Genomic DNA, 21,537 nt, shown 5'->3' with positions numbered 1-21,537 from the left:
CCATTTTATTCATTGTCATGGCCCCAGTGCCTAGGAAAGTGCATGGTTTATGGAAAGAGCTCAACTAATGTTTATTGAATTAATGAACAGAGGAATTGAGCTTCATCTCTTATTTCTCAAGTAAGTACAAGATAACAGGCTTGTGTAATCATGGAGACATTTAAAGGATGAAGGCATTAAGCAATAACAACATTAACATAGATTTGACAGAAGTCTCTGCTACAGCTCTAACTCCTTACCAAAGGAAGACTAGCAGGAAAAAGCAATCTCTTCTTTCCCTCAGTTCTGGCCCTTCTAGGTGCTTCATAAATATTAGCTGTATATTCTTTGGCCCAGTCTTCTAAATCTTCTAGCTTTGCGACAGAGAGGCATTTCTTCTTTTTATTAATCCATAACATTTTAACATCCAGTCATTCTCAAAACTTGATTTGTATTCTCTGGTTTGACAAAACCTAGACTGGCATATTTCGTGACGTAAAAAATCTGAGGTTGAAAAACACAAGAACTGCAATTATGAGCATAAATCAGCACACAGAGTGGCCTCGTTCTTGTGGCCTCTAAGTCAAGGCAGTGCCCCGGGATCACAATTCTCCTTGAGAAGATTATACGTGGAGAATTCTGGCTGCAGCAATTCCTCCTCCATGAGGGTTGGAGGGAGCATTTCTGAGGGCTTGTTGGTTCCCATCCCCCACCCCACCCCACCCCACCCCGCCCCTGCCGCCACTCTGTTGGGCTCCGCTGTGCTGCAGGCAATGCTGGCTCCCCTCACCTTCACACCACCTGTTGAGGCTCAACTGTGTTCTGTGACTAGTGATTGCCACGACTAGAGAATTCCAGTCGCTAGCTTGCCAATGATGATGGAAAGTTTGGGGGTATCAAGGAGTGGACTCATAATAAGTACACATTAAATACTCTTTAAAGAGTGTCCAGGCTGGTGTGCTGCCAATGTTGTCACCACACTGGCTGAGCATGGCCCAGTGGAAAGTTCATGGGCTTTGGGATAGGACAGACCTGGGTTCAAATTCCAACTCTGATTTTTTTTTTTTTTAATAGCTCATATTTACTAAGTACTGACTATATACCAGGCACTAAGCTCAGCACTTTATGGGTATAAATTATTCAACATTCACAATGATACAATGTAAGTAATATTTTTACAGATGAAGAAATTGAGAAATTAATGTGCCCCAAGCCACATAGCTAATAAGTGACAAAGCAGGGACACGACCCCTAATTCTCCAAATCCATATTCTTAACCACTAATTTATGCTAACTCTGTGAGTTTGAGAAAGGAAATTAACTTTATTATTAATTAATTTAATTTAGATGAAAAAAAGAAACATTAATAACCAAGAACATAGTGACTAGTAAATATGAAAAATCTAATTTTTTTTTTAGATTTTATTTATTTATTTGACAGAGAGAGATCACAAGTAGGCAGAGAGGCAGGCAGAGAGAACGAAGGAGAAGCAGGCTCCCTGCCAAGCAGAGGGCCCGATGCAGGACTCGATCCCAGGACCCTGAGATCATGACCTGAGCCAAAGGCAGAGGCTTAACCCACTGAGCCACCCAGGCGCCACGAAAAATCTAAATTTTTTTTAAAGATTTTATTTATTTATTTGAGAGAAAGCACACACAAAAGAGAGAGAGAGCACACATGAGCAGGGTGGGGGTAGGTGGAGAAGCAGGCTCCCTGCTGAGCAGAGAGCCTGATGCAGGGCTCCATCCAGGGACTCCGGGATTGACCTAAGCCCAAACCAAAAGCAGATGCTTAACCAACTGAGTCAGCCAGGCGACCCAAGAAACCTAACCGTTAAATTTGATGTTATTTGAAGACTTATGGTTAATTGTTCGATGTGTCAGTGGATTTTTTAAAGTGTTTAAGGAAGAATTATGACTTCTACAGATACACACAAAAACATTTATAAGTAGAATAGTATTACTTCTGAATCTATTACATCTTAATCCAGTGGTGTGGAGGAGGTAGATGAAACAAAATTATCATGATAATTATTGAAGTTAAGTAATAAGTATAAAAGGAGTTATAATACTAGTCATTCTATTTTTATTACATTTGGAAATAACAACAAAAAAATGTCTTTAGCATACTCCTCAAAATAAAGTGTGTGTATGTACACAGAGAGGCTTATTTTTCTTAAAGAGTCTCCATAAAATAGGAAATAAACTATTCTGTCTCTTACGAATGAACCTGATCTTTAGAAATATAGTTTCTTAAATAAAAATTTTGCAATATAAGACAATGATTTATCTGGAGCCATGTTTATAAAGGAAGACTCATGCAGTACAATTACCTACATTGAAACTGTCCTCAAAACCACAACCGTGTCCTCTAGAGAACATCCCTGGATTTATATAGTGACTAAATGAAGAAAGTAGGTGTTTCTTGCTTCACACATAAAGCATTAAAATCTGACCAACTGCAATAAGCAGAAAATTCGAGTTTTCTGGCCAATAATTTGTTTTAAAGGCATAAAATGCTGGGGGTTTTCCTCCCTAAAACACCTTCGAGGATACTGAATTGGGAAAATGTCAAGAAAGTACTAGATGAGTAATGCCAATAAAAGTAAGTTTAACTCATGCACTCGCTAATTTCTTATAAAAACCTAAAAGCACATAATACAGGTTGTGTATTATTGGCTTTCCCCCCCAGGTAATTAAATAATATTAGAGACTAAAAACTTGCAGGAAAGCTCACTTGGTGAATTCACTAGGGATGTAACCTCTGTCTTCAATTCTAATATGAAAATATCAGCATTATTTTGGTGATGACCTGATAAAATACTTATTCTGAGAAAAAGAATAAGTGTTAGAAAAGTTCCTTTTATAGGAAAAGGGTTATAAATTTATATATGGTGAAGTGGACATCAGGTGGAGATTAAAGGTCTTTCAGCTTCTTATCTGTTGGGAAACTTCTTATCTAGTGGGAAAATATTTACTAGCCTTTGTTATATTCCCCAGCAAGGAACATCTCTTCAGGAGAGCACTGTTAGCGGTCAAGTTTTCAATATTCTAAATTTCTCATTTGTTTAAAAATCAATTTGTTGTTTCACCAGAAATGACTCATTCAGCTATGATGAAAAAGGAGAAAATTGAGTTACGCTAGATTAAATAAACATTCAAAACTCCTACTTACCCATAGAGGAAGATTCTAAACTTTAGACCTAAAGGCAAGAATGGTAAGATCCAGTCTGTTCAATATTTTGGTGAGTCAGATTCCACGCAATTTTATTCTCTTCAGCCAACATCTTTTAAAAGAGATGAAACATGTTCTTAAAAAAAAATTTGGATTTCAGAAAAGAAATCATTATGAAGTTACAATTAAAACTGAAATGTAAGAGAAAGAAAATGTAATCTTATATAGCTGTATTTTTTATTCCTTACTCTCCACCGCAATAACCTTCAGCCAAATCAGAAAAAGGAAACCATAGCGCAGCACAAAGAGTACTGAGCTTATAGATTGAAGCTTCAGATTTCTCAGTTTTGTCTCACACCTGCATAAGTCAGTTAACCCCTCTAAGCCTCAAGTTTCCTTATATACAAAATGGTGAGAATGCGAATATTGATTTTAAGCCAAATATACAGTTAAAGATCTAAATGAAACAAAGGGATATCTGTAATTATTCTTCACATATAGAATTTTATATAAGAAACACTATCAATAGAGGAGCTAAAGACATGCATATTTTATATAGGGTACAGTGTGTTTGTTTTATTTAGCAGTGCGATCGCATGCTATTGCTAATGGGACCATAGAGGAAATGCTCTGTGGGAAAAGATGATCTTGCAGAGCACCTGTACTGTATGAATCAAAGGTTACTTCATTCGTTTAGGCAAACTTTGTTTTAATATTTATATCCCTTGGTCCTGCAGACTTGCCTCTTTGCATTTCTACCAAATCAAAATTCGATTTTCATAGGGGGGTGTTCATGCATTGATTATCTTTTCTTTGCTAAATAAGCCAAAACGGTGGTCAAATCTTCATGGTTTGAGACCTATATTCAATTATATTCAAAGAAATCTTATTGCTTCATGTTTTTTCTAACACTGCTTTTCATTTTAGTATCAATTTTCAAGTCAAAATTCAAGTCAGGGCCATGTTTTCTTCTCTGTCACATTCTTTCCCTATTGTCAGTAATATAGACTCAGAAAATAACTGGGACTGAAAAGGAAAAAAGAAACAGAAATATGGAGAAGAAACAATTATAGTGCAAAAATGAAACATAAGAAGAATTGAAATGATAAATCAGAAATGGGAAGGTTATGAGCAAAAATAAGTGATTTTTAACATGACAAATCTTTATTATTAAGCAAAAATCCTATGTTAAGTTAGAATTTGAAAGCCTAGGCTGTCAGTTTCATTAGGGTAATACCAAAGTCCAATATATGTAAAGTTCAACAATTTTGCACACAAAAAGATTTCCTGTGAGACATTTCGGACTTTAACTTGCTAGTATTTTAGTGACCTTTTATTTTTTTTAATTCTACAACGTAGCTAGCATTTCAGTAGGCCAGTTTCTCTTAAAACACAACTTAATAAACACATGCATGAATTTGCACACAGATGCTTTAAATGTGTGATGACACATCTCCAAATGTATTTAAGTCACTTCTCTATCTGTCCATTTGGATGACAGAATAAGACAATGAATCTTGATAGTCTGGATGAAAATTGAAGAACAGCGTATTATTGACATCTTCATTCAATCTACCCCTCCCCCCAAAAAATGACGCTTTCAGAAATGTGTTTGGCAAACTTGATATTGTTCTTGTAGATCACGATGCTTCAGAAGCATGACTTCTCTGAGGAAACACTAGATCTTGTAACAGAAATATCTTTAAATCTTTTAGATAGCCAGTCCACAGGGAAAGGTTTAAGAAAGGATCAAAGCTTGTCCTTTCAGCTTGAATTATTCCATTACAGCTGAATGTGACATAATTACAAAAGATGTTGGATGTGGAATCTCATCAGGATTATCTGACACTCATCTTTGTTGAAAAAGTCTCCCCAGCTGTTGCTCTGATCGCCCAAATGTGACAGGAGTACAGAGTACAAAAGTACTTGTAAGTGACCACTGCTTGGGGTGAGCTTAGCTTCCTTAGGCCATTTTGTGACTTTCCACAAATATCAATAGTATGGAGAAACAGAAAACAGTGTTCCAAATATAGCTCCATTTTCATGTGTAAAGCAGCTTAGAAAACATAAAAAAGCAGCAGCAGCAAAGGGCTTATCTTTTGGCACATTTATGTTTGATGCAGCCAAACTCATTTAGCTATAAACATTTCAATCAGAAATGATCATTTGCACTCCTATGCAAGTCTGCGTATGTTCTGATTTGTTTATACAATCTCATCTTAATTTAGCGCTCTTCTATCATGATGCCTGTTAATGGCTTTGCTGGTGGAAATTCTTGTTATTGGGGATGACTCAGAAAGAGCATTTATGACCCTGAAAATGAAATAAGCTGAATAAATATTTAATTTCCTACTATGTTTAACAAGTTCTGGCCATCAGTAAATCGTATTTAAAATTTTAAAAGGTGTGTTTTTTGCAAGCATTTGCCAAAGTTTCTTTTTTAAATATCACCATGGAAGTTCAATTGTAAAATATAACATCAAACATATAATGTTGAATAATTACTCATTCCAAAGGATTTGGGAGAAGCAAAAAAAAAAAAAAAAAATACTTTTCTTTCCTTCCTTGTCGTGGATTACATTTTCTTCATACATTATTAATGAAGTTAAACTACTAGTAACATGCCAAATGTGCTGCATAGGAGATTTGTGCCTAATCCAGCACAAAACAGGCCCAGTCACATAATGATAGAAAAAAGAACAAATGTCAACAGTTTCACACTGGGACTAGATTAAGCAGACCGTACTTACTGATTTCTTACAAAGGGATTATCTCACTTTTAGTGCTATGAGAAGGAAGGCCACACTTCTCTTATATAAGACAGAATTGCACCTGAGGAAAAAAAAAAAAAAAAAGAAGAAGAGAAGATGCTTCATTCCCACTCCCTCTCAGCCTCTGGCCGTGGAACCTTGATTTATTAAATACCACAGACTTAAGCCATTGTTTGGATAATGGGCTACATAAAAATGTCTAATAGTGATATACAAGTATTAATACCTTAGAGATCAAATATAATATTGCTTCTCATTGAACTCTGATTAGATCGTGCTTAAAATAACTGGTGTTTATTGTTTACCCTTCTACTTGCTAGGTTCAAAAAGCTCCCTGGCTTAGATCTGGACTGGAATCCTTACAGGCAATATTAATGTTGAAAGAGTTTAAGGATTTTTTTTTTCCCTTTTAATCTCTGGAGGCTAAGGCTTGTAGCCCTTACATAAGCAAGCTCCCACTGACTTCAGTCAGAGGCTAGCAGTTGCATAAATATCACAGGAGCTGGCTCCCATTCTTCATTATTAGTCTTGCTCAAAGAGTACATAGTCGGTGTAAGTATAGTTTTCAGACCTTTAATTATCCATGTAGACAAAATTATGTCTATTATTCACGTCAAGATTAGGTACCATTAAATTAGACTCTGTAAAATATTAAATACGTTTATTTGTTTATTTATTACTTTACATTTCAGAATACAGACATTATTGTGACCTCAAAAATTATGACTGCCATCCAGTCCAAAGACTGACTCCATTATACCACTGACAACAAAATCTTCTAATGCTTCTGTATTAAATAACTTCCTAAATGTACCTTTTTAAAGAAACTTGATCCTTAGAAAATGTTTCAAGGAATTTTATCTTAAGAGGAATTTTATCTTAAGATATGCTTCTGTTAGGCTCATAAACTATTTGTTAATTTACCTTGGCTCTTATTCCAACTACCAGTAAAGTGGCTCAGAAACCAATCACCCAGTTAATGGGTGAACATTTAATCATTTAGGGATTTTTGCTCACGTGGTACCAAACAACGTTTTGTCATCTGGTTTGGATGCAATTCTGAAATAATGTCTTAGAAAATTCTAGCAATAAAAAAGAAGTTGACAGAAACTTGAGAAATATAAAAAGAAGCGGGTGAAGCCATATTGGGTTAACTTATCAAAATAGCAGATACTATTTGCTGCCATTCTCTAACTGTGAACAACCAGAAATTAAAGAATGGCTTTTTCACCCTTACGGAAATCTCAGAAAAAAATATTTTCCAAGTTACCAGTCCTTTCACTGAATTCTTTCTCCACTAGTTTTGGTTAAAATGTTTTCTGAGGTGTCTGGTGGCTCAGTCCTTTTAGCATCCAACTCCTGGTTTTGGCTCAGTCATGATCTCAGGGTCATGAGATCAAACCCCACATCCGGCTCCATGCTAAGCGTGGAGCCTGCTTAAGATTCTCTCCCTCCTTCTCCTTCTGCCCCTCCCCCCCTCAAATAAATAAATGAATCTTAAAATTTTTTCTTAATAATATAAATCTTCTTTGTCAATTCGTAACTCTACCTATACCTTTGGACAAGTATTCATTTCAAAAGAAAAATTGTACAGATCTTGCTTAAAAACCAAATAACTTACCTCTGGTAACCTTAGATCCTATGTTATACAGGGGTAGATACAGGCATATCTGTTTCAGAATCATTTTCATATTCCCATAGAATGAGACAATAAGAAGGCATAATCATAATCATAATTCATCTCATTTCTATCTAACCACAATGTCAGGTGGATATCATTGAACCTACCAAAGAGGATTCTGTGTGACTCTCTATATCATGCAGCAAGAAAGCAGAAAAATGGAGCACTTAAATTTAGGTTTTCTAACTACAAATCTAATATATATATTATAATATATATATAAATATATATATATATATTTGCATTCTCTTTCATTAATATGTGGTTCAGTGTTTCCAAAACATACTACAGAAACTGCTGATACTTACAATGACTTTAGGTAGTATCCAACCAGTTTTAAGTGTTCTCATTTTAATTGTTTAATATTTATTTTTCAAAACAATCTCTACTTATGGGAAGAGATTCTAGGTTTTACTCATAATTTAAAAATTCCATTCTAAGAATTTTAATTTAAAAAGTGATGCTACCTAAAAAAATTAATTATTATCACAAATAGCACAAGACTACAGCAAAATGTGAAGATGCAATGCGAATGACTAAAGGTTGGAAAACACCGATTTATTGACACTTCCTTGTGACCTAAAAGAATACAAGAAAGAGTAAGGCACATGTGCTAACTTCAGAAATGTGAAGTCTCATGAACAATTTTCACACACATTATGAGAAATTAATAGCACGATTAGAAGAGAAGAAAGATCTAAAATCAGAAACCTAAACTTCCATTTTAGGATACTAGAAAAAGAATTGCAAAATAAATCCAAAGTAAGCAGAATAAAGAAAATAAAAATTAGAACAGAAATCAACAAAATTCAAAACAGCTATATAATAGAGAAGATCAATGAAACCAAAAGTTATTCCTTTGAAAAGATCCACAAAAATTGATAAGCCTCTAACTAGGCTAACTAGGAAAAAGACAGAAGACACAAATTACTCATATCAGAAATGTAAGAGAGGCCATCACTACTGATCCCATGGACATCAAAAGGATAATAAAGGAATATTATGAACAGCTCTGTGTTCACAAATGTGATAGCTTAGATGAAATGGACCAATCCCTTAAAAGACACAATCTATCAAAACTCACACAAAGAAAAATAGTCGGAATAGGCCTGTATCTATTTAAAAAGTTGAATCTTTGGGGCGACTGCATGGTCTAGTCAGTTAAACCTCCAACTCTTGATTTCAGCTTGGGTCAGGATCTTGGGGTTATGAGATTGAACCCCACAATGGGCTCCACACTCAACAAGGAGTCCACTTCTCTCCCTCTCTCTCTGCTCCTCCCACCACTTGCATACTCTCTCTTTCAAAATAAATAAAAAAATAAATCTATTAAATAAAATTGACTCTGTCATTAATAACCTTCCCAAACAGAAAGCACCAGGCCAGGATGGTGGAAAGAAGGAAGAAATGATACCAATTCTTCATAATCTCTTTCAGAAAATAGAAGCAGAGAGGATACTTCCAAACTCATTCTGAGGTCACCACTACCCTAGTACCAGAACCAAAGGTATTATGAGAAAGAAAAACTACAGACCAATATTGCTCATAAATGTAAATGCAAAAATCCTCAAAAAAATGTTAGCAAATTGAGTTCAACAATGTATAAAAGGAAGTATGTATCTTGATCAAGTAGGATTTATTCCAAGTATACAGTAATGGTTCCACATTCAAATATCAATTAATGTAACCCATCACATCAGTAAACTAAAAAATACCATATGATCATTATTATTATTAATGCAATAAAAACAATTGGTAAAACCCAACACTCACTTATGATAAAAATGCTCAACAAAATCTCAACTTGATAAGGATCATCAAAAAAACCTACAGCTGGGCGCCTGGGTGGCTCAGTCATTAAGCATCTGCCTTTGCCTCAGGTCATGATCCCAGGATCCTTGAATGTAGCCCCACATGGGGCTCTGCTCAGCGGGAAGTCTGCTTCTCCCTCTCCCACTCCCTCTGCTTGTGTTCCCTCTCTTACTCTCTCTCTCTCTTTCTCGCTCTCTGCCAAATAAATAAATAAATAAATAAAATCCTTAAAAAAAAAAAAATACCTATAGCTAACATTTTACTTAATGGTGAGAAACTAGATATTTCCACTCAAAGATCAGGAACAAGACCAGAATGTCCCTCTCACCACTCCTATTCATCCTGTACCAGATGTCCTAGCTAATGCAATGAGAGAAGAAAAGGAAATAAAAGATCTATAAATTGAGATGAAAGAAGTTAATAGTGCTTATCAATATTTCCAGTTCTTGTCTCTTTTCTACACATTTAAGATTTCTTACCTTTCTCTCTCAACTGAAAGATTGCTTGCTTTGGCCAATGAAATACGAGGAAAGCAATGTGTCTCAATTCCAGACACAGGTAACTAAGAGATGGTCTATGACTCTCATGTTTTCTTCTCCTGCTGTGGCAACTGTGAAAGCATTTGTTGAGATGGAGGTGTCAAAGCAGCCTGGAAAGCTGAGCTGCCACATGGAGCACAGCTAAGCCACTAATGTTTTGGTGTTTGTTGTTGTTGTTGTTGTTACCACATCATTGCATACCTTCACCTGATTAATACATGTAAGAAGACGTATAACTAACATGAGTAAATTTAACTACCCTCATGATTTATGTAGTACTAAGAGAGAGAAAGGGGACATGTGTTCTGATTGGAGGATGGGAAAACTTTCTGGGAAGGTGGCATTTATGAGGAATGGGTCAGGACTTTGAAAGTCAGAGTATGAGAGGGGGCAGTCAGGTAGAAGGAACCATGTGAATAAATTCCCATAGGGTAAGACAAAAGGCACGAGGTGGGAATGATATACAGGAAGGTGAGAGCAGAAGCTTGTAGAGGAAGCAAACAGTGGAAAGGTAAGTCATTGCTGGATTGCAGAAGGCCATTAGTGCAAGCCCAGGATCTTGGACTTGATTCTGTTGGCAGTACAGAGTGCCTGAAATCTTTTAAGGCAGAAACAGTCACAATTAGAGCTGAATCCTAGACAGGCTCACAGAAGTGCACTGAAGACAATGGAGGTAGTAGGAGGATTTATGATTTTCTGATTGAGAAGAAATAAGGAACTAAATTAGGACAGTGTCAGAGATGATGGAAATGAATGAGAAACATGGGAAACAATTTTATTGTACAATTGACAAAATCTAGTAATTGATTAGCTGTGGGAGAGAAGAGAGAGGGAGATCCCAGTCAAGCCAGAGAACACTGGATGAGAAGTTTTGTGGCATGAGTTGAATGGAGAGGAAGGCCTTGAATTTGAATATTATAAAGACTTACTGTTGAGCTTTACTATGACTATAATATCAGTCACCTTACTAAGATTACTTGCCCTTAGATCAAGAGAAATAACTATTTTAATTATTAGCACACAGTGTAAATTATACTCAGCTCCAAAATTATATAATAGGATAATATTTCATTAAGATGATTTAATCTTAATCAAAAGGACATATAATTTCAAACAACTTTCCTTTTACAAAGGTGATCAAATAACCTATTGCTCTTATATCAAAATAAAGTCATTTTACTCAACACAGAATGTATAGTTCCCTATATTTTCAATTATATAGATACCAGTACAAAAAGAAGTAAGTACCCAAGGAGAGACACTACATTTCCTGGTATCAAAATAGTGAAAAGTTAAAATTTTCCAAATCCTAACTCAAATCCTTTTAGTATAATGATCTGACACCCTTAGGAAAATAATAGCACACAGCTTTTGAAAATGTACATTAATAATATGTAAACAGTCAAAGAAGAGAATCAGTTTAGAAAAATATACTTTAGAGAAGGAAAATCAATAGCAGATTGCCTGAAAGATGAACTCAATATTAGCAACCAAAACAGGGTCACTAAGACGAATTTTCACTGTTGGTGGGAATGCAAGCTGGTGCAGCCACTCTGGAAAACAGTATGGAGGTTCCTCAAAAAGTTGAAAATAGAGTTACCCTAGGACCCAACAATCACACTACTGGGTATTTACCCTAAAGATACAAATATAGTGATCCGAAGGGGCACGTGCATCCGAATGTTTCTAACAGCAATGTCCACAATACCCAAACTTTGGGAAGAACCTATATGTCCACCAACAGATGAATGGATAAAGAAGATGTGGTATATATATATATACAAGAGAATACTATGCAGCCATCAAAAGAAACGAAATCTTGCCATTTGCAACAATGCGGATGGAACTAGAGGGTATTGTGTTAAGCAAAATAAGTCAATCAGAGAAATTATCAGATGATCTCTCTGATACAAGGAATTTGAGAGGCAGGATGGGGGGTCGGGGGGGGGGTAGGGAGGGAAAAATTGAAACAAGATGGAATTGGGAGGGAAACAAGCCATAAGAGAATCTTAATCTCTTAATCTCAGGAAACAAACTGAGGCATGCTGGGTTAGGGAGGAAGGGATGGGGTGGCTGGGTGATGGACATTGGGGAGGGTATGTGCTATGGTGAGTGCTGTGAAATGTGTAAGCATGATGATTCACAGACCTGTACCCCAGGGGCAAATAATACATTATATGTTAATTAAATTTAAAAAAAACCCTAGATATCCAATTTCCACACTCTCCAGGAAACAAGAACAATGGGCAAAACAATGGAGTCTTTAGCTCCCTCAACTCTCAGTATAAGGATCAGCATCCCCAGGACACCCCCACCACCTTTGTACCTTTTCAAATCAATGCTGTAAGCAAAATGGCATTTCCTCCAGTCGTGGGTTCTGCCTCCTAAGTGACTAAGCCAAAAGCTGTCTCCACAGAGTCTTCCTCTCAGCTTGGAGTCAAATCCCTCTAAAGAATTAGTAGCTAAAGTCTGGGTAGTTAGTCCCAGAGATATTTGCTTTTGAATGGGGGCTTCAAAGTCCAAAAGATAAGTGCTACAAGAACTATAGATTTCCTGTGATAAACAGCAAATGCCTGAAACAGACACCACACTTTGTCTGTTTCCACATTATCATTTTCAGTGCCTGGCATGGCGCTTAGCATGCAGTAGCTGCTCAGTAAATAACAATTGACTAGAGAAATGAATTAATGCATCACTAATCATTTAACTTTAGTACACACTCAAGGGTATTTGAGGGCAGAAGGGGACTGCCTGATGCTCTTGAAATCATGCTAGATGGATTGCCCACTCAGAAGTCCAATCTAGACTGGAAACGTGAATGCCTGGTACCCACAGCATATCATTAATACAAACTCCCAGTTACCAAACAAGGAGATCAAGGTTGAGATAAATTAGAGGGCATTCCACAATAAAATTATGTGTGGAAAACAAGATGAAGAAAATGTCTTTAAGGGAGGAAAGGGTGGGAAACAACAGAGAAGGAGAGGAAGAAAAAACTTCATATAAGTTCTCTGTCTTTAGAGAGGATAAACAGGTTTTCAGATGTGGTCAGATATATAGAGAATTATCCTTTGATGATCCTGCACTAATGCCATTTCCTGCGTCTACAAAAGTGGCCAGACAGCTACTCTTCACAGACTTCTACACACTGTATCCTGTTCCTTAATAAATATTGCTTTCACTGCCCTTGGAGTCTGCTGCTTTGCAAATCCTAACCCTAACATTCTCATCGAACACAGACATTTTGCTTAAGTTAAACATTCATTGGAAACAGTAGCGGTAGTATTCAGTTACTGCACCCAGAAAATGTCAGCCTGTGGTTTCCAATGGTTACACTGGACCCCTGAATGTCCATTCTCATTATGTGACCGGCACCAGTACAATCAGCCCAGTTTCAATGATACTTGCAGAGTAATTACTTTCTGACAGCTTACTGTGTCCTTCTGCCCAACTATATCTAATAATACCACAGCAAATTAGTCCTCTTTCCTAAGCACTTTCCTGCCACTAACTATGAGTTGGGAAACAGAGCCAAATATGCAGCTCAAAAAACCCAACTTTACGATGGGCTTTCTGATATTTTTACAATTCTCTTTTTAACTTTCTTGCTTTGTAAAGCTGAATACTGTATCAACCACACATCCAACTTCCCTTTCAAAGGATTATTTATTTATTTATTTATTTGACAGAGAGAGATCACAGTAGACAGAGAGGCAGGCAGAGAGAGAGGGAGAGAGGGAAGCAGGCTTCCCGCTGAGCAGAGAGCCCGACGCGGGACTCGATCCCAGGACCCTGAGATCACCACCCGAGCCAAAGGCAGAGGCTTTAACCCACTGAGCCACCCAGGTGCCCCCAACTTCCCTTTCAAATGAGTTTCCTTTGAATGTCTCCACGAGTGTTGGATCTGACAACTCTGGCTGACTATATCATTGTGCTAATGAGGTCAAAGTCAGTCTTCAGCTCGATTCCCACGTAGTACAGTTAACTCTGATCTGTCCTATTACCTATGTCCCAACCTAGCTATTTGCCTGGGGTAGTGAATAGGCGCAGCTCATGACGAGGAGGACCAAGAATAATAAGTAATCAGCCATCCATCATTCTATTGAAAAGCAAATTTCTTATTTTATATGGACATTTATGTATGTTATACAGTGAGTTTAATGCCGTTATACGTGGAATTGGGTTCTTCTGTGGGTATGTGCTCTACTCGGTAGTTCATCATTTGTAAACCTTAAGAGGGCTCTGTTTAAGAGCAGCCTCCATGTGCAAAGGGCTAATGCTAAGTGGGACTGAGCAGTTTTTTTCACAAATGGACATCAATAAGAGAGAAGCTCAAAACATAAATATTTTTAAAAATGTAAATATATGGAGACAAATGTACCTTGGTAACTACATTTCTGTCTTATTTATGGGTGGATTTTACATCTTTTCTATTATACAAGGCTTTTCTAATATACAAGGCAAAATTTTAACTACAGCCTAATTACATGTGTCCATTATGTGTTTCATGTCATCAACTGGTTCATGCTCAAAAAATACAAATTCATTTTATTCTTAGCCCAAATGAAACGCAATGAAAAACTATGTTGGCTAAATACAGGTGACTTTAGTGAGAGTAAGCAACAGCTTTTCCTAAAAGTGCACTCACATACTGATGATTCACCATTAATTTTATACGGTAGATATATGAACATTTTTCATTATATTAATTATGCACTTGTTTTGTTACAAAATAGAAATATGCCAAGTAAAAATAAAATTTTGATTTCTCACAGTGGAACAGAATAGAGAGCCCAGAAATAGACCCTCAACTCTATGGTCAACTAATCTTCAACAAAGCAGGAAAGAATGTCCAATGGAAAAAAGACATTCTCTTCAACAAATGGTGTTGGGAAAAATTGGACAGCCACATACAGAAAAATGAAACTGGACCATTTCCTTACACCACACACAAAAATAGACTCAAAATGGATGAAGGACCTCAATGTGAGAAAGGAATCCCTCAACATCCTTGAGGAGAACACAGGCAGCAACCTCTTCGACCTCAGCCTCAGCAACTTCTTCCTAGGAACATCACCAAAGGCAAGGGAAGCAAGAGCAAAAATGAACTATTGGGACTTCATCAAGATCAAAATCTTCTGCACAGCAAAGGAAACAGTCAACAAAACCAAAAGACAACTGACAGAATGGGAGAAGATATTTGCAAACGACATATTAGATAAAGGGCTAGTATCCAAAATCTACAAAGAACTTATCAAACTCAACACCCAAAGAACAAATAATCCAATCAAGAAATGGGCAGAGGACATGAACAGACATTTCTGCAAAGAAGACATCCAGATGGCCAAAAGACACATGAAAAAATGCTCCACATCACTCGGCATCAGGGAAATACAAATCAAAACCCCAATGAGATACCACCTCACACCAGTCAGAATGGCTAAAATTAACAAGTCAGGAAATGACAGATGCTGGTGAGGATGCAGAGAAAGGGGAACCCTCCTACACTGTTGGTGGGAATGCAGGCTGGTGAAGCCACTCTGGAAAACAGCATGGAGGTTCCTCAAAAAGTTGAAAATAGAGCTACCCTGCAACCCAGCAATCGCACTACTAGGTATTTACCCTAAAGACACAAATGTAGTGATCCAAAGGGACACGTGCACCCGAATGTTTATAGCAGCAATGTCCACAATAGCCAAACTATGGAAAGAACCTAGATGTCCACCAACAGACGAATGGATAAAGAAGATGTGGTATATATATAAAATGGAATACTATGCAGCCATGAAAAGAAATGAAATCTTGCCATTTGCAACAACGTGGATAGAATTGGAGGGTATTATGCTTAGCAAAATAAGTCAACCAGAGAAAGACAATTATCATATGATCTCCCTGATATGAAGAATTTGAGAGGCAGAGAGGAGGTATGGCGGGTAGGAAATGAATAAATCAAACAAGATGGGATCGGGAGAGAGACAAATGATAAGAGACTCTTAATCTCACAAAACAAACTGAGAGTTGGCCGGGGAGAGGGGGGTAGGGAGATGGTGGTTGGGTTATGGACATTGGGGAGGGTATGCGCTATGGTGAGTGCTGTGAAGTGTGTAAACCTGGCAATTCACAGACCTGTACCCCTGGGGCTAATAATACATTATATGTTAATTAAAACTTTTAAAATAAAAAATAAAACATTAAAAAAATTTTGATTTCTCAGATGTTATTCTTAAAAAAGTTTAAAATGCACACACACATGCATTAACACAAATGATATAGAAATATTGCAAATATCTTGAAACTGGAATGTGAATAATTAAAATTTGGGCAATGAATGTATATTCCCAAAATAAAACACCTAAAATGAAAGCTATGATATTGGAAAATACACATTTAAATTTTTCACTGGTATTTTTAAAAAAAGAAAGGGTGATCCCAGGAACATCAACTTATCAATTAATTTTCACATATTACTTTCCATGCAAAGCAGCTCTTGCACACCTTTTTACCTGTATGTTACCAAATCAATTCCCCTGAAAATGATATGAAACTCAAGGGAATCTATGGCTGTGGAAGAAATTCTGACCATGTTCTCTTCCCAAAGCACAATCACCTGCATGAAATCGCTCTTGGAAGGACTTTCAAATGCAAAGGACCACCCACCTGCCTCAGTTCTGGTCTACACACAGGTATAGGTAAGAAATCCTCCACCTGGAAGGTTCTGCCTCCTGGAACCTTCGATGCCTGGACTGGAGGGGCACCACAGCTTCCATGCCACAAACAGAGCTTAGACTAAGTGACTTAAAGCCAAAATATGACTTAGCTGTTTTTCTTTCCTCACATCATTCTACTAGCTTAACTTTTCAGGCAGAAGGGAGATGGAAAGTGTCCTGACATAAAGTCTGGCCCGTTTAAGAAATTCAAGAGAACAGTGTGATGGAAGGCAGTGAGTGAAGGATGGTGTTCCACAGGCAGGCAGGGACAGGGCGCGTAGGCCCTGAAGGTTCTGGGTTGTGTTTGCATTGTATTCTAAGTACGATAGAAAGTCACAGAAAAGTTTTAAGCAGAGGAATGGAATGACTGCATTTTTCATATATCAAGATATTTCTAGATGTCATGTGGAGAATTAATGATGAAGACAAGATGGGCAGAAGAGAGATTGGTCAGAAGCTATTAAATTCACTTAAGAGCCAAGGATAGGGGCCTGGGCTAGAGTGGCAGCTTGGAGATGGAGCAAGGGGATGTGAGAAGGGTAAAAGAGGAACAAAGGCTGATTTCCAGACTTTGGGTAGATTTTATGGAGATGATGAAGAGTTGGAAGAAACACAGGTTTGGCTGAATGGGAATCAAGAATTCAGTGTGAGATACGTTTGCTTATGACACAAAAAGATGTACAAATGGAGATGTCAAGTAGGCACATAGTTAGATATAAAAGTCTGCAGCTCAGAAGATAGGCAGAAACTGAAGACATAAATTTGGGATTCATCCATATGTATACACGTGTGTGTGTGTGTGTGTGTGTGTGTGTGTATATGTACATATATATGTATCTATATGTATACATATGTATACATATGTGTATACACATGTGTATATATATATATATATTTCAAACTATGAGACTATGTATTTCAAACTATGTACAGACTGGTAAGAAAAGAGGATCCAGGGCAAAAGCAACATAGAGCAGATGAAGGAGGAAGGGCCCACAAAGACAGAAGACACAACAGAGGAGGTTTGCTAAAGACCAGTAGAAGACGGAAATGAGTTTCAACAAGAAGGAAATGGTCACCAGTGTGGACTTACAGGAGGATGAGGATGAGGGGAAATGTTGCTGACACTGGCCCTTGGCAAGAGCAGTTCTGGGATGACAAAGGGTAAAGCCAGATGCAAGAAAGTCAAACAATAAAAGGAAGATGAGGAAAGAGACATAAAGTGTATAGATAGTTGTTTGTTTTGTTTTGTTTTAAGATTTATTTATTTATTTTAGAGGGGAGAGACAGAAGGAGAGGGAGAGAGAGAGAATCTCCAGCATACTCTCCGCTGAGCACAGAGCCCATCGTGGGGCTCAATCTCACTATCCTGAGATCACGATCCAAGCCAAAACAGGAGTCAACTCTCAACTGACTGAGCCACCCAGGCACCACTAGGTAATTCTTTCTAAAAGTTTGTTTATGCAGTGTAGCTGAAAGGAAAAATGCAGATTTAAGAGAAGTTTGGGTTTGTTCACTTTTGTTTCTGTTTAAGGACAAAGTGGTTAAAAGGAATGGGGGTATTGGTGCTGCTCTGATCTTCCCAATGCATTCATTTCCACTTTCTGGATCTGGTTCATACTTAGAAGCATTTGGTTCAACCACAAGCAGACAGGCCTTCCAAGAAGAAGCATAGGACAGGATAGTAAACATCTGCTTAATCTCCCCACTTAGAAGTACCTTTACCAGCTAGATTATTTGATTAATTATAAGGAATTTAATTCCGTTTATTTGACTTGTTAATTCACACTGAAAAAGTTTACCTGTAGGGCACCTGGGAGGCTCAGTCGGTTAAGTGGCTGCCTTCAACTCAGTTCATGATCCCAGGGTCCTGAAGTCAAGTCCTTCAACAAGCTCCCTGCTCAGCAGAGTCTGCTTCTCCCTCTACCCCTCTCCTCTGCTCATGATCTTTCTCTCTCTCTCTCTCTGTCTCTCTCTCTCAAATTAATAAATAAAATTTAAAAAGAAAAAAAGAAAAAGTTTACCTTTACTAAGAAACTTTTCTCACCAAAATGGAATATCTTCTCACCATGTTTTAGGTTAGAAATAGAGCAAGGAGTTCAGAAATGTCAACAAAGTCTTTGTTTTAGTCAAATGCACTATATTAGTTTGCTAGGGCTGCTATAACAAAGTACTACAAATGAGGCAGCTTTAGAAATCTGGAGTTTCTGGAGGCTGGTTCTGGAGGCTAGTTTACGGTTCTGGAGGCTAGCTCTCTGAGATCAGGGTGTCAATGGGCTTGATTCCTTCTGAGGGCTGTGAGGGCGAATCTGCTCCACACCTCTCTCCTAGCTTGTGGTATTTCACTGGCAATCTTTGGTGTTGCTTGGCTTATAGAGACATCACCAGATCTCCACCTCACATGACACTCTCCCTTTGTGTGTGACTGCGTCCAAATTGCCCACTTTTGTAAAGACACCTGTCATATGTATCTAGGGCCCACTATAACTACCTCATTTTAACTAGATTACCTTTAAAAAGACCTATTTCCAAATAAGGTCACATCCTGGGGTGCTGGGGATCAGGACTTCAACACATCTTTTTAGGACATAAACTCATAAAATGCACTAAATAAAAAACAGTCTTTTCTTTTCTCAGTAAAAGGGGGAGAAGCCACATGAGAGACACCTTTAGATTCATGGTATTTGTTTAGATATGAGTCCCGCAGCACTTAGGCAGGCAGACTCATGTGTGTTCACCAGGCAAGATGTTCGCTATGGGGAGCAAAACTTCACAACCACCCTAGGTTACTTGTGTGGCTTGAAATTCAAAATAACTAGTCATGATCTTCATTTTGCAAATGGTCAACCATAATAATGGCTTTTGTAAGCTATAAACAGTTTCTGAATATACAGGTATTTTAATTTTCATGACACAAATAGTTCTATGGGGTTGGGGTTGAATTTTTCAGAGATACATATAACGAGGATGAACATTATCCCAAAGCTAAAATTCTTTTTTTTTTTTTAAAGATTTTATTTATTTGACAGACAGAGATCACAAATAGGCAGAGAGGCAGGCGGTGGGGAGCAAGCTCCCCGCTGAGCAGGGAGCCCGATGTGGGGCTCGATCCCAGGACTCTGGGATCATGACCTGAGCTGAAGGCAGAAGCTTAACCCACTGAGCCACCCAGGCGCCCCCCCAATGCTTAAATTCTTGTAAGATATTATTCACGAGGTAGAAAAGTTATTCAGTTGAATACCTTGACAGCTTCTTTGTTCGTTCAATCAACCACTCAATCAATCAATAAGAAGTCAAGTCTCAAATGAGAGCCACATTACTCTGAAGCAAGAAATATGGGAGAAGAAGGATCAAGCCTGACTGACTGAAAGGATAGAAAAAGTAAGAAGACAAGCAGCTTACTATAAACCTGGGCTCTGTGCCAAGAACTCATCCTGTGAGGAGTTTGCAGAGGCAAGAATTGTAAAGGGACTTTTGAGATCTAATATTTTTTGTTGATTATTTTCCAGGCTGCATGTTATCTCCCTTCATAACCTCAGATCTTCAGTAAAAGTCTACATACACAAACTTGGGTCAGTGGAACTCTGGGGGAGTTCAGGAATCAAGGTATCCTGCATAGAACGACAGAGGTACAGACAGAACGACAGAAAGGATACAGGTTGGGAGTTGAGTGTTCTGGAACTAGATGATTAGCAGAGGTGACCCAATACAACATAAACTTCCCCCAAAAGCCTTCAACACACTGGAGGGCTGATGTGATTCCCTCCATTCTGGTGATAGGGACCATAGCAATTTTATTTAAATCTGAAAGCAAGCTGGAGGACTGTGGGGCATTTAAGCAGCTGACCCTTGGCTTAGTGTAACACCAAATGTAACTGTCCAGTTTCTGATACCTAACTGGACCTGAATACATCTTTGTTATTTTTGGTTTTGTTTTTGTTTTGTAATTTGGCAATCCCGTAGAAATAGAGAATGAGAAAAACCTCACTTACAAGTAGTTTACATGAAAAAGATTAAGGGATTTTAGTTGGCAAAAAGATCAATATTAGTCAACAATGTTCCCCAAGAAAATAATGAAATCTTGAGCTGCATTAATAGAAGTAGAGTTTCCAGAAGCAGGAAAATGTTACCTTCACTGAATCTTCCTGAGTCTGATCATATTTATGTTCAGTTCTGTATGTTTAAAAAAGACATTGGCAAAAAAGAAATAAATACAGAAGGTGGCAGTGAGGCTGATAATGTGTCTGGGAGCCGTACCAGCTATGAAACAAGTGAAGAAATTTCTTATGTTAACCAAAGAAGAAGAAGAAGAAGAGGGGGAGGGGGAGGGGAGAGGGGAAGGAAAGAAAATGAGAGAAGACATCTTAAAAGAGACATATTCGTAGAGCTATCATATAGAAGAGTATGGTAGACAGAATTACAACCCCCAAAGAAGTCTATATCCTAATCCCTGAAACTTAGAAAATGACTTTGCAGATGTGATTAAGGGTCTTGAAATAGGGAGATTATTCTGGACTACGGAGATAAATCCACCATAATCACAAAGGTCCTTAAAGATGGAAAAGGGAGACAGAAGTTTGGAGTCAGAGAAGGAGATAGAATTAGAAGTGCCAGTGATATGGGGCCATGTGCCAAGGAATGCAGGCTGTCTCTAGAAGCTAGAAAAGGCAAGGAAATGAATTTTCTTCTAGAGTCCCTGGAAGGAACATGGCTTTGCTAACCCATTTTTAGATTTCTAACCTCCAGAATTGTAAAGCAATAAATTTATATCATTTTATACCTCTAGATTTGTGGCATTTTTTATAGCAACAATAGGAAACTAGTACAAAGACTAACTTATCTAAAGAATGCTAAATTAACAGAAGGAAAGCAA

This window comes from Martes martes, assembly GCF_963455335.1.
Source record: "Martes martes genome assembly, chromosome: 2".
NCBI classification, from domain to species: Eukaryota; Metazoa; Chordata; class Mammalia; order Carnivora; family Mustelidae; genus Martes; species Martes martes.
The sequence above is the reverse complement of the archived record's forward strand: the minus strand, read 5'-3'. Positions refer to the sequence as shown.